Below are 15,821 nucleotides of genomic sequence, written 5' to 3'. Positions count from 1 at the left end.
GCTGTTATGTTATGGCACTTTACTTTTTCTTTAACCAGGTGCAAGTAAGAGACCCTATGGCATAGTGGGCATGATTCTGCATCATTGCACATATGTATATTAGTGTAGCTGTGTCTGTTTCACTGCAACTAATGTTTGTTAGTGTAGCTGTGTCTGTTTCAGTGCAACTATGTCTGTAAGTGTAGCTGCCTCTATTACTTTGTTAATAACTGTGAGACTGTAGTCAAAGTCAAATAAAACATTGTCTTTCAGAACTATACCACAGTGTAGCTAAACGAAATTGCAATGCTTCGTTTCCAGTGCAAAAACATACATACAGAGAAGAAGAATAAAATAACATAATAAAAATAAAAGTAAAACTATAGTACAATAACAACATAATGACCAGACACACTTTACATATAAACAGAATTGGGTAACAATAAAGTGAATTGAGTAATTAACTCAATTACTGCACTACAGTGTGGAATCCATACTGCCTTTTGCATCCCTTCATATTCATACCTTGCTATTATTGTAGTTTGGGCAGTGGGAATCATTTAAGGTCTCTGCCTGTTTGAACATGTTTGCAGATGTATTGTTGAACTGCGATTGCTTGTCTTTCATTTTTCTCATTTAGGACAGACAGAGCATACATATAATTCTGTGAGCTACCACAGGAGGCAGTATACACTTAGGGCACAAGGGTTAAAGGCATCTATGTCTTGTCATGGCTTTTATTTGAATGCTACCTCTGGATTTTCTTCTCTAGTGCCAGGTGTCAGTTTTGTCTCTCTTCTGCGGGCGTTCATGATACGCCAGAGCTGCAGGTGCATAAGCCATGGTCTGCTGTTGCTTTGGCTAAAACTGTGGCTGAAGTAAGCTAGAAAGGTGGGAGTGCCTCATCTAGAAAGATTCTGGTCCATCACAAGCAGGTTACCTGCCCTAATCACTGACTCTGTATGCACCTGAGCTGAAGAATGTAGTAGAGGCTACAAATGAGAGGACAATGATATTCTAGGTCAACATACAACAATCACTCTTTCACTGAGAAGCAGACCTTCTGGACCAACAGGATGAAGCCATTAGGCCACAAGGGATGGCTGTGATCACTGCCACCAGCAATCTGTACCAGCTTTGAACAAGTAATTTTGTCCTAGACAGGTTAGTTTCTGGCAGTTGGCCTCTACCCCATCTTATCCCTAGTCATCTGTCTACCTTTTATTTGTCAACGAGTGTGTCTCCTGTGTCTTCTCCCACTTTCTATGTCCACATCCCTTTTGGTTTGTCTTTTGGCTTCATGTGTGACTCTGCTGTCTACCACTACTCTTCATTCCTCAACCACAGTATTATTCACCCCCTCCCCTCTACCCTAGTACCTACTTTACCTTTCTCTATATAAAACAGGTTAATTATATACCAAAAAATAAATAAATAAACTAGCTTCACACCCAACCTGATTTACATTACAGTGTTCCTGTCTCAGTTTAATCTCTCCAAGTTTTTTGGGTTTCTAATATCATGACAGGAATGGATCCCATTCCTAAGTCAAAGTATGATTAAAGTTCGTGAAATTAGTATTATTTCAATCTTTGATGTTATCCAAAAGTTCATAGGTTCATAGGTGTTTACTAGGCTAATGAACACAAGGGCCTTTTTAAGCATAGTCAAAGTGCTCTTTCCAGGACTTGCAATGTACCAAGGATTGACTTCTTCATCAATTCATACAGAGTTACAAGTATAGGTAGCATGTCTAAATACGACTGTAATTTATTTTATTATGAGATCCATTGCTCCTACTATGACTGGGAATGCCTGGACATCCACATTACCCTCATTTCTGGATGCAAATCCTGGTATTTTATGACTTTGTGTCTCTCGGTACATAAGACACTGTAGTCACTGGGTGTAGTAATTTCACTGATCAATACTCCTTTTGTCTTCTTTTCATGGACTACTGTATCTGGTTTTCTCACATCGAACTGTTGGTAATGGGTGATCCCATGTGTCATAAACTCCAACATTCTCTGTAATGCTTTGTAGATCATGTTTCCAAAGCTTCTCAGCTACATTAGTATTGTAATGCTTGCACAATCCCCAATGCAACATTACTATGCCTTTCAGTATACAGGCCCTCTGCCATTAGTGTATCACACCCAGCAACAAGATAAGCAACTGTTTCCATTTCAGTTTTATAGAACCTGCATTTGACTGCTTCTCCCTCATGTTCAATGGGCTTTGTAAACCAACTTGTATATAATCCATTATCTTGGGCCACCAATATTAACTTTTCATCTTTTAAAAAATTCAATTTTCAAATTTAAATTCAGCTCTCCTTAACAAATCCCGTGTCATATCCTGATCAACATGAGTTTGTTCCAGGAGTTTTCTGTACTTGCAACTATATTTATCCCTTTTCCACATTTCTTGCCTTTTCATCTGATTCTTTTCCTTACATTCTTTCTTATGTTTTTATTTGGGACATTCAGTTGCTACCTGATTTTTGTCCACTTCAGGTTTAATTTTGATTCCCATTTGACAAAGATATGCTTCCACTAAACTAAGTTCACCTCATGTTTTAAACTTTCACTATGTTTTGATCTGGTGAAGTCAGCAAATATGGATGCAGTCCTACAACTGCAAATCTCTACATGTTATCAATTTCAAGGAGACCCATACATCCTTCAGAAGGAGATATGTATAATCCTGGTATGTTCTGATTTTTATATATAATTTAATAAGCGTGAAGCACTTTTTTGTTTTCCTGTCCAACTGATCTAATAGCTTTTGGGGGCCAGTCAGTCAGTCACTCAAAAACTGTAAGCTTGAACAGAAAGAGCAATTTGATTTATAGCTTGGCCTTTGTTCTTAGACATCAGGGCTGTTTTCAGTATTAATTTTAGTCTTCTGAAATATTCCTTACTGAGTTTTGCTTGCATTTCTTCATGTTTTATTGTTGACCCTTAATCAGTTCCCAAATATTTATACAGTCCCTCCTGCTCACGTTCCTTTATGTCCCACTCTTGTCCCAGAATGATATTTTGTTAATGCTGCAGCTTCCATGCTTTAAATGTTGCTTTTGCACATTTATCAGGACTAAACATTTTTATATTATCCAGAAAAGTTGTGCTTTCAGCTTCTCATCTGATGAACTATACACTTTTAAATCATCCACAAAACGAAGATAAGAAGACTACACTAGTTGTTTTCTGGAAGACAAATTGTATCCATGACCAAATCTGTTAAGAAGATACCTTAAGAGCAGAGACAAAAGGGCAGCAGTGACAAAGAGGTACCCTGGAATATCTCCCCTTTGAATTTTTATCCTTGGGATAATAAATGGCCCTTTATCATGTAAACTGTAAAGTGGTTTGCCACTATCTCCTGATCACTGTAACATAATTGATCAGTGTATGGTGCATCTTATACATCTGTAAGCACTCCTTTAACCATGAATTCTGGATGCTGTCACATGCTTTTTTTGTAATCTATCCATGCCCTACTTAGATTATCCCCCTTTTTACAATTCTCTATTATAACTTTATTTAATAACAAATTATACTTTGTTCCATATGGGAGTCTTCTGTTGACCTTTTGTTCTATTGCCATGGCTGAGTTTTCTTCTAAATGATTATAAACATTGTCTGCATCAGTTCTAGTATATACTTTCTACATTGTTGGAAGGTAAGTTATTGGTCTATAGTTTTTAGGATACCCTTCAGATTCACTCTTAGGGTGGATTACCATTTTTCCTGTTGTTAACCAAGTTGGTGTCTGTTTGTGATGCGTATAAGAATAGTTCTTACTTGGGGATACATTTTCACGTACAGTATGTTAATTCTTTTAGCCAGGAGTTATGTACTTGATTTAGGCCTGGGGTTTCTGGTTAGCACTTTGTTTAATTTTGTTTCAGTTTCTCTACTCGTTGCTTCATCCAATTTCTCCAGTACATTCCATTATCTTATTTTATTTTTACTTCTTCTATGCTAAGCCAGGTCTGTACACCTGCTGACCTAGGAGAGGGGCTGTTGACTATTCAGGTCTACTGTGGGAAGATGTGTGTCTGTCTGTGGTGTGAGTGTCAGTGTGTGTCTGTATGTGGTGTCATTGTGTGTGTGTGTGTGTGTGTGTGTGTGTGTGTGTGTGTGTGTGTGTGTGTGTGTGTGTGTGTGTGTGTGTGTGCGTCTGTGGTGTGAGTGTCTGTGTATGTGTGTGTGTGTGTGTATGTGTGTGCATGTTTGTGGTGTGAGTGTGTGTGTGTGTGTGTGTGTGTGTGTGTGTGTGTGTGTGTGTGTGTGTGTGGTGTGCATGTGTGTGTATGTATGTGTGTGTGTATGTGTGTATGTGTGTGCATGTCTGTGGTGTGAGTGTGTGTGTGTGTGTGTGTGTGTGTGTGTGTGTGTGTGTGTGTGTGTGTGTGTGTGTGTGTATGTCTGTATGGTCACAACAATGAGTGGGCTTTAGATTCCCTATAGTGATGTGGTAACTACTCATTACAAGGGTGAGGGGCTTGGGCAGGAGTCAAGGCTAGGGAAAAGCACCTTCATTGCTTATGTAAGAATGATATGGGTCACTGATTATTAGACGGCATGCTTGCTTACCAAGGGTACAAGGACAGGTTGCCCTTCAGTTCATGGCCTGGCGGATTAGCCAGATTCATCTGTCAGACTGATTACAATAGATCCTTGGACGGCAGTATAGGAGTGAAACAAGATGTGTCTGACCATGATGACAGTGACTGCCTTGATGGCTGCTAGCAGTCAAGGAGTATAAGTCGAAGCACCAAACAATACTTGTGGCTATCTAGTGACTGACACTTTCCAGACAGCTCTTGAACTGAGCCTGAGTGCATTTATCAGGTAGGGGAATAGTGATAAATATATGTACTTTTTTATTTTTAACCAAAAACATGAGTTGGTCTTGCTCAGATTCTTTTCAGCCACAACTTAAATCAGAAGAACATTGTGACGATTGGGGAGAGATGGGCAAAGCCTGCCAGCCTAGTCGAATAGAATTTGATATATAATTCTATCAACTTTGTAAATAAATATAAAATACAGGCATGTTTTCTTTATAATAAATGTAAAATACAGGCATGTTTCTTGAGTGTAAAGAATACTGTGAAATGTGGAACTGCAAAATATTTGACAACATTTCACTCTACTGGCCCAGTGAAGCATGTTATAACCTGTTTATGTTAGAATTCGGCTCCACTGTGGCAGGATGAAGGCTTCATGCCCATTGTTTTAAGGCTAAATTTTTTGACCAGAATTTAGATGTGGAAGGTGCTTTATTGCTCTAGTTTCTGTTAGAATATACATGTGAAATGTCTTCTATTGTTGTAAGTTTCTGTGCAGGTGTTAGATTGCTAAATAATGCAGTTTGTTTGCCTGGGAAAACCTAAGTGTCACAAATGATGTAATTTGGGGAGGGACTCAGCAAACATGTTTGTTAGTAATGTTTAAATACTATTTCTCACAAGAGACTGGAAGCATTTTGACTTTGGATATCTAGCTTATCAGCACTCTGCCTTATGCTCACATGTAAGTTTTAGCACTGTGATTTCTTGTAGGAATAGTTAAAGCTAGTAAAGATTAATTAGGTATTTTTCTTTGAAATCATGCCTGTCCTACTGTATTACATTTCTGTGTGATCTCTGAACTCTTAGATATCTCTGTGGTGCAGTAGTTTTGTCTTGTATTTTAATTATTTATTATTAAATATTTTTAAAACCTTCTACCTGTGGCTGATTTGTGTAGAGGTAAGCTCTAGAGTACATTGCGTATTTATAGAGGTTATTGCAATAGGCCACTCTAAAGTAAGCCTTGATTGTTAGTTATACTACCATTGGATAATAATATTGCACAGTAATAATTGGACATGCTTTTAAGGGCCTTTTAGTAGCTGATATTATTAACTGGGTGGTGGCAGTAATTACTACCATATAGTCTGGGTAAAGGGGCACAGTTTGAGAATCTGTGTCAGCCTTTCCCAGGAGTGTCTGTGAAGTTGTATAAATACTTATCACAAAGTGTGTGTGTGTTGTGTCAGCTACTTGGCAGGGACATGAAGCACTGGTTGGACAGAGAGGGTACTGGAGGTTTTAGCTTGCCCAGTTAGGCTGAGACCTGTACCCTATAGCTGTGCCAGTGGGGAGTCTTATTGGGGAACTGGTGAGCAAGGGAGCAACCAGCCCCAGACTGACTGTGATCTCTGTGTGCACTTAAGGGAAATTGTACTTTACTGCATGTATTTGTTACCCTTTCCTCTTCTAGGAGATGCCTTCCCTGGTGTTAGCGGTGAGGACTGAGGCTCCTTGATTGCTGGGCCAGGACACGGTCATCACAAACATATTCAAAGGTTATAAATCAATAAAGACAGTTTAGCATAAGGTGTCATCTTGTTTTGGGAGAAAACCATAGTATTCACACAGAGACTCAATGTGTAAGTTCCCTACAATCAGTGTTAAGAAATCAACAATGAAAACAAAAGAAAAGAGCTCTAAGGCAGATAATAAATTCACTGGACAATCACAAGTACCGTTATGTAATTTGAGTGCGTAACTGGTATAAAATAATATTTTATATTTATAAAAGTTATGTAAATTAGTTTGCAAAGAGCAAATTTATTAAAGTGCTTAACTATCACCATTTAAATATTTATTTCTGCACCTATCTTTTACATATTTGTCTTAGTAACTTCAGTGAATCAGTTTTCGTCTGCATGCTCACTTCCTTATTATAAAGTTAATGGGCATTTAATTATATTAATAACAACATGTCTGCAACTGTGTGACTAATTTTATTAGCAAGAGTCAGTAACGGTAAATCTTAACTTGCACTGGCATAGATAAGAATACAAGAGTCTGATGACGCTAAAAATGTTCTCCTAACACTTTTAACATGATGGAGGGAATGCAGGAAAGAGCAGGAGTGCTATTAGCAGACTCATTAACACTTGCAATAGATTACCCAGACTAAAATTAATGGGCATAATGGTCTTTGTACACTGAGCACAGGACCCAGATGCAGAAAGAGAATCCTCCAAAGTGAAAATATAATTAGCACAGAATAATTACTTCAGACCTTTGACACTGAGACAACAGGTATATGTAGCAACATGACAAAAATTAGCCATATCTTTTAGATTATTAATTTAAGTTCCATACTGCATATGGCTGTCTGACAGATCTGGGCAATAATGCTAATTTGTTCACACATGCTCTTATATCACGTACTTAATATTAGGGACTCCAGTAAAATACAAGCTATATTGTGAACAGTTAAAATCATTCATAAAACACAAGACATGTAATTGTGATTTTCATTTATAGTTTCAGTACGGGGATCATGTTTAATCTTTATATAATGTAAGTTATACCTTCCCCTCATTGTTATAACTACTGTGGCACCTCATAGGCAGTAATATTAAATTAACGGAAGGAAGCACACACACTCAACCCATTGTAAAATTCTAGTCATGTTAATTGTTTAACTTATAGGACTTTTTTTGCAGAGAAACAGATTTTGACAGTAAAGAGTGACTGCTTGTTCTCCAAAGCCAAACCAGTCATAGAAATTACAAAATACATCCGCGATGCATTACTGCTTTCATTTACTATTTGTCAAGGCATTTCTTTCTTAGACAAGCTGAGCCAAAATTCAATGTATCATACTGATCTACTACCTAAGTTATAACTTCAGACTGAGTTCTTTTATATTTGTGTGTGTGTGTGTGTGTGTGTGTGTGTGTGTGTGTGTGTGTGTGTATATATATATATATATATATATATATATATATATACATATATATATATATATATATATATATATATATATATATATATATAAATATAGATATATATATATATAAATATAGATATATATATAGATATATATATATATATATATATATTTATAGGGATCTACTTTACAAGCTCAAAGTTTTAAAACTTCGAACTGCAAATGGTTGTGGTCATAAGATTGAAGTTTTCAAACTTTAAAATTGTAATAAAAAAAATAAACGACAAACATTTTTTTCTTACATTTTGCCCCCCCCACACACACACACACACACACACTCTCCAAACTCCCTGTCAAATAAATATACCAACTCTGAGATCGCATTACAGTGAGGAAAACTGTAAATTTCCCCTTCCACTCTGTATGGTGATCTCCATTCAAAATGTATGAAGTATCAAAACTTCGATCTTACGGTCTGAACCATTTGTAGTTTGAAGTTTTTAAACTTCAAGCTTGTGAAGGAAATCAGTTTATAGATATCTGGCAGAAAGATGACTATCATTCCCTTTAAAGGTACTTAACAGCTTCTGTATTGTCACTTCAGCATTATATTTCTACAAAATGATGCCTGTTAAGCTTCTATAATTTTGAACTATGTACCTTTTTAAGTCATAATATGTTACATCTTTGTCGATGGACCATATCCAGATAATGTCTGTAAAATAACAGGATCCTGTAAACTAAATAGAATACTTCATATGGGGTCTAATTGCTCTCTCTCTCTAATGATTCACAATAAAGTTTTGTTTTCTACTGCCATTGCCTCTTTCAAAGTAAAATCTTGATGTTCTCTCAAGCTCCATGTTTAAACTCAGGTAACATGATACAATTGCTATTATGCTTCTTTCCTCCTTAAATCTGCTGCTACTTCTTAACCAATGTTGTATTATTTTCTACAGTCTTTGCATCCTGGCTGCACTGTTTTAAATGCTTTGCACTGAATTCAAACTGATGTCTTTTACACCACTGCTAATGCCTTCATATCCTCTCTGTATCATTTTATCCGTCATCATTAATGCACAACTTTCAATCGTCAGCAACAAGGTAGAAATGTCCTTCCAGTCCTTTTTTAAGTATTGCTAACAAAAAGATTGAAAAGGGGCCATGGCCTTCATGCTAGTCACAGAATTATATCCTTTAAGTGGAGTGAAATCCATTAACAATGAATAGCTGTGTCTTATTGCCTTATCAATGATTTACCAATATTACCTTTCTATGACACATTCTAGGTCATCCCATTTTTTAGCAATAAGCTATTTGGTGAGGGTCTATATCATAACACCAAAGTTGCAAAACCTTGAATGTTATGATATCTAACCCAAAACCTTAAAGACTGAGAACAGCGAAGCCGCAGAACATCGAATTCTTTCCCAGGGGAAAGAAATCGGTGGGCTGTTTTTGCGGCTTTGCTATTTCCTCCACTGTGGTATGATCTCAGAGTTGGTATATTTAAGTAGGGAAGTAGGTGGGGTGGGGGGTGTGGGGGGTGAAGCCCTCCCCATTAGACATAGTTAGTAGTGTTTGTGTGTTTTGTGTTTTGTGCTGGAACAGCAATTTTTTACCACCTTTCGGAGTTTTCAGTTTTTGCGGTTATAAGTTTGATGTTATAGTGTTCGATGTTATTGCGTTTCGATTATGTGATATAAACCAATTCGGTGATACATTCTGAGATACTTTGCTAAAACTGAAGTGGACTAAATCTACAATCGCTTTTGATCTGATATCATGACTACTTAATAAAGGAATGCACTATATTTTTCTGGGGGGGGCTTTTTTAACAAATCCATGTTTCCTTAGATCACATGTGTAGATCAACATCTGTAATATACCTTTAAGAAGCTTTCCAGTGAGTCAGTACATACATATAAGAACTAAGCAAGAGTGCCATTTTGAGTGAGCAGCTATAGTGTGAGCATGCAAGTAATGTATGTAGTCAGTCATTTAGTTAGATAGTTTAAGTTTAATGTTCCTGCCATTCATCCTGATGTATTTTTATGCAATAAACTACTTAAATGAACACCCAAGCTTCAACATCTTCTTAATGCACCTAAAAAAGCGACAATTTACATTTATGTGAAAATAATTTTCTTTGACAATGAGTCCGTGGTTTACTTTCTGACACAGGCCAAATAAAAAGGATTCAGATGTCTTCCATGTCTTGTGAATAGGAAAAGTATCAATCTTTCATCAAAAACTTTATCCTCAATGAACTTTTCCTTTGTGGAGGCAAACTCTTACCCTGGAATCTAAATTTTTTTTTTAGTAACTATCAGTTATCATAATTTGTAAATATTGACCTGAAGTATTCATCTAATTGCCCTGCTTTTTCATTGTCCATTTGCTTTAACTGATAATCATCCTATCCTTTTCACTACACTATACTTTTATGCTAGTTTCTCATTATTTTCTCTACTATGAATGTATAAAATGTTTTATTTCAGTTAAGATTAAGGATAGCTGAAAATGTTTGGATTGTAATGAACCGTAGATATTTGATGTACAAAATGAAAATAACTGGAAGCTGGTTGATGTACATTAATAAAAGGAAAAGAGAACATTATATACTATTTCCAGACCCTGTTTTATAAACTAGTAAGAGGTTATTAACAATGGAGTATTTTCTTATTTCATGCATTTGTTAATTGGGAAGGCACACTGGGAATAAGTGCACTTTTTCGCGGAGGAGGGCAGAGCAATGCTTGGTTAAATGATTTACTGAGGATTGTGATGTGCCCATGCTGAGACAGCAATCAAGAAGCCTGAATCCTCACCACTAACACTGGAGAGGGACATACACTTGGAATAGAAATGGATACACTCAGTATTTCCAGATGCAGACCTCTCTGCATCAAGCACAATTTCCCTTAAGAGTACTTAGGGAACATACTCAGCCCGAAGTCTGGATTTCCCTATATCTGTCTCCCTCCAGGTTCCCAATAAGACTCCCCACTGGTACAGCTGTAGGGGTAGGTCATTGGCCAGAGTGTCCAAGCCAAGTCTTCCACCACCCCCTCTATAAGACTCACTGACCCAAGTAGCTGACACACACATTGTGAGATTTGATTTTCCATGCATACACACACAAACACACATAACACACACACACACACACACACACACACACACACACACACACACACACACACACACACACACACACACACACACACATGGGAAAGGCTGGCACAGATTTATCTGCTGTGCCACCTTCTGACCAGAGTATAAAGTAGTTATCACGACCACCAGACACTCCACAATCAGCTACTCTAAGGCCCTTAACAAAGGGTGTCCAATTATACTGTATAATATTAATACTAATACAAATGGTAGTAGTTCACCAAGAAAGTTAGGCCTTCTGGAATGGCCCACACAGTGTCACCAAATAAATATAAGCACTATCAAAGGAAAGGACTAGCCACAATGAAATTTTAAATATATTTAATAACAAATAATAAAAGAACAAGAAAATACTAAATATATATTTACAGTAAACCACAGAGTTCAATGCATGGGAAATACTGAAAATAACATTGATGGACAGATTCATACAAATAAAGAAAAACAATCTCAAATCTAAGCTTCAATATATTTCTGACTGAATCTAGGAGAATTACTGTTTCCAAATAACTTACATGATGGAGCAAGGCACAATGAAATACATGAGCAATCTTTCTAGCCATATTCCCCAAAACAGAATACACAGAGATTACTCCCTGTAAAATATAATATTCAAGGTGGCTTGCAGAATGACCTCATCTGGTCACCTGACTCTAGGTTCTCATAATATCCCCCTTTGAAGCTGAGACAGGAATTTAGTATAGATGGCTAAAATACACATCTAAGTGTTTATGGCAGTGCCTGGGGCTTTCCCTCTTTTTACTGAGCTAATGAACAACGGCTTCTTCCAGATCCACCTTCTCTGATCTGATTCAGCACTGTGGAGTGCCATTTTAATGGTGTAACAGCTCATTTACATTGCCCTTATTTTTCTTAAAGTAAACTAGCTGGTTATCCTCTGCTGTCCCAGTATCCTCTATTAAAACATATACATTTAATTCAGTTACAATAATCCATGCACATTTCTTTTCATTCCAGCAGGGTGCACTGTTGATACATTTTAAAACTCACAAATACATTTTCAGCACAAGCATCTGTACAAATCAGTTTGATATACAAATGACATATAATTATTTACAAAATTCCAACTAGCTGTGCACAATTCATATATCCACTGCCCTACTTTTCCTGACATGGCTGGCAGAACTGCCTATCATCACAAGGATCACACAGTAGACAAATGAAGGAATAAGGAATCAAGATCCTGTACTCTGAGATACACTATCCCTCTGTATCTTCATCACTTGATAAATCTGGCCATAAAGATGTCTAAACTGAAACCAGAGATCCCTTCCCCTATAGATATCTTTAGAAATGTATCTAAGACAAACTACTTACTCCTAAGTGATACATTGGCAAGCTTTAAATTCTTATGAAACCTAGTTAACTCCACTGAATACATGGAAGCATACACCACCATACTATAGTAGCAAGTAAACAGCTGCAAAGATGCAGCTGTACCCTGTAGGAAAAAGTGCAGGGCACAATCCAGAAACAAACCCCCATGGCGGAATCATGCTATCAACAAACTTTACAATGAAAGGAAGAGAAATTTAAAAAAAAAGTAAAAACAGTTATTCCAGGAATAAAGGATCCCTCATTACTGAAACAAACAAACAACTCAGGAACTAAATAAAATTCACTAAAGCCAAGCTTGGGCTAAAATAGTCACCCAAGTCAAAGACAATCACTGGGCCTATCTTTGTTATTTTGTAATCTCAGAATTTGAATATAGAAATGCACTGAGCTAATTGAGAACAATGTTACCTACACTATGGCTGAAGATATAGTGAACCTACTGTTTGATAAAATCAGCTCAAACTATACTCCTTTTTACCCTCTGTTTATCTCAGCCATGATATACCTGATATAGACTCCCCTCTCAGGCATAGGAGAAAAGCTAAATAATGTAAGAATATACCTCTACATCAATCACTCATTTGCCAACTGGCTCACGGATAGGATGTAGGCGATCAAATCAGGGGAATCTACCTCCACAAAGAGACCAGTCACCAGTGGAGTCCTTCAAGATTTAGTGCTGGGACCTCTCCTGTTTGGCAGTTGCTTCTCATAAGGATAATCTTTGTAAGGTTTTATGAGAATATATATTTTGGACAGTGATAATGAGTGAGTTATAAGGTATGGTTGAGGCCAATCCTGCCTACAAATGATTTTTATGAGCTAAAAAAGAACTTATCAGGATAGGAGAGGTAAAAGTTGCCATTGGTCACAACAAAATATAGGAATAAAGCAACAATATTAGGCAAGCAGTCACTGTGTCTGTAGCATGTTTACCTCTAGTCACCTTTATGTAGGTACACTTAGAATTACGTAGGGCATTAAATAATAACCCAGGGGCAAATTTCTGTTTGTCTGTCTATCCAGTAAACAAGATTAGCCTTCATAATAGCTATGTAGTTTTATTTATGTAGTTATTTATTTAATTTTGACCTGTAGTGGTAGCTTATTTACAACAGGATGGGATTATACTGATTTGGGAAACTATCCTTTCAGAAAATTTTATTTATTTGCTGGTATAGATTAAGGACTCTAGTGTAGGTGTTTATATATTTAACAGATTTAACTAAGGTTCATACGTTATTAGTTTTATAGGTGAGTACTAGGAAATCAGTCTGCAGACCATTATATACTTAGCCAAAAACACCCTATTTAAATGTTCCCATCAGCATCAAGGAGGACATGTCTTTATAAACTGGGGGAGAATTGAAGACTGCACATCCAGTTATATAGGTTTACCTTGAAGGTGCCAAGGGTGCTAGACTGGTCAACATGTAGTGGAAGTCTGTTTCATAGGAGAGGAATATGTTGGGATATGAATCTATCATGCCAACATGATATATTTATTAGTTGATGCAGGTTTAGACCATTTAACTGGGATTTTGAAGCATCATTTTTTTTCTGTGGAGGAATAGGTGGTCAATGAAAAAAAAAAAAAGCTGAGTGGCTTAGCGGGCTAATTGAATGAGAGTCAGGGCTTTCATGGTACAAAGGGCTATACACAGATCTTCACAAAGGAATCTATAAGAGATTGAGTACAAAATGCTGCTAGTCTGTCCTGATAACTATGATATTTGAGGCCACTGATCTTTTTAGCTATGAACCTCAGAAGTCCCACAAGTTGTGTGATAATGATAAAATAAATACATCCTGAAAGGTGCATTATATTTAAGATATGAGTAAAGAGGAATTAATACTTCTTTTGATCTAGTTGAGGTAACCTTAGAAATTAGATCAACCAGATAGGAGACTTTCCAATGTACCGTATGCATGTGGTAGTGAAACGTTAAGGAATTATCAACAAAAGTGCCTAAAGCCCTTACAACTGTTATATTGTAGGGTTTCCTAGTCACTATATCATATGTGAAAATGATTTATTTACCAAAATGAACTATGCTACACTTTTTCACATTTAATGTTAGGTATTTTCCTTGCACCAGTCGTTAACATGGTCTAATCCACATTGAAGCAATTGAGAGATTGAATAATCACACACAATTTACAGTCTTGTGCATACTTCCAGGAAGAAAGAATATCTGAGAAATAAATGGAAATAAGTACCAACATGAGCCTTGTGGTATACCAGTGTTAATGTTTGTGTGTTCAGTAGTGACATCTGCAACTCTAACTTCATGGGTTCTGACTGACAACCAGTTAGCTATCTGTTGTACTACATGAGAATTTATATTCAGATTTGCGAGTTATTAATGCCTGAATGGGGAATAGTGTCAAAGAAATGACAAACAAACAGATATCACAAATATAAACAAATAACCAAACTGAATTGTGGTATAAAGGAGAATGCTTAGATCCCATTTAATTTTTGTTAACAAAACTCTGCAGATTAAGCACTTTCATCTAACACAGACTTCTTCAGAATCTGGCCAGCCATTACGAACATGCATATAAATACATTCTAAGAACCTATCAGCATTAAGATCCAAATCCATATGCAATGCTACAATTCTGAAACTTAGTTAAAAGTCATTATACATAAGAAAACACACAATTAACATAGATAAAATGCATTATTTAATGTTTAATCTCTTACTCGGGTTTGCGTGCTCTAATGATCACCTAAAGAAATTTTGTTTGGCGTTGTCCAGGTCCACATATGCTGTATATACCTCAATAAAATGCAGTTGTAGCCCAGAAATATTGCATTAAAAAAGAAAAGCACATACCACTGTGCATATCATAGATATTGTGCTGCTATCCATGATATTGTGGGTTTGGGGAAAGGGGTCTTTATGATAACACCTGCTGTGACAGAGGAGCAATTCTGAATTTGCAGGTTTGTTTGTCTTGTATCAGAATGAGAAAAATACTAATCTGCTAACTTTGCATTCCAGAGATATTATGCCCAGTTAATATGGGGACTGTTTGCATAATGTGCATGCTTTGTGAGCATTTGTAAATACAGAGATAGAAATTTTAGTGTTCTCCGTTGCTTTGTAAAAATAAAACATATCTCATTCCATTTGCTGTTGAATGCATTGCCTGTAGGTATGTGAACAGACTTTAATGCAAGTCCATGGAAGCATTGTATTGTTTGTCAAGTTGTATGAATTTTCATGCTGGTGCAGTATGCTTTAATATAAAATGCATTTCACAATTGCTTGGTACTGATATAATGCAAGTGGTGGCACTGATTTTCTGACTTATTCAAATTTACAAAGAAATTTCATCTTATTAAAGCATCTAATTATACCAAGTAGTCTAGAAAAATATTGCTTAGTGGTCTAATTATATTTTCTAAATTATATAAATCTTTTCATTCTTCTGAACAGTTCTTCCTGCATGCAAATCACAAGCTTTCAACAAGCATGATTCTAAAAACTTAGAATATGAAGCTCATTAGCCATCAACGTACTATGAGCTAGGAACTCCGGCATCTTAAGTCAC

The 15,821-nt window shown here is 36.5% G+C and overlaps 1 protein-coding gene across 1 annotated transcript in view; it reads right to left on the bottom strand.

Moving 5' to 3' along the window:
* Positions 1 to 15,821, bottom strand: part of GRIK3 (glutamate ionotropic receptor kainate type subunit 3) — a 2,817,598-nt gene that overhangs the window by 1,617,668 nt on the left and 1,184,109 nt on the right. The window lies entirely within an intron of this gene.

Source organism: Protopterus annectens, chromosome 1.part1, assembly GCF_019279795.1.
Source record: "Protopterus annectens isolate FY-2018-M chromosome 1.part1, PAN1.0, whole genome shotgun sequence".
In the NCBI taxonomy this organism is placed as follows: domain Eukaryota; kingdom Metazoa; phylum Chordata; order Ceratodontiformes; family Protopteridae; genus Protopterus; species Protopterus annectens.
Note: the sequence above shows the minus strand (reverse complement) of the source record. Positions and strands in the feature narration are given on the sequence as shown.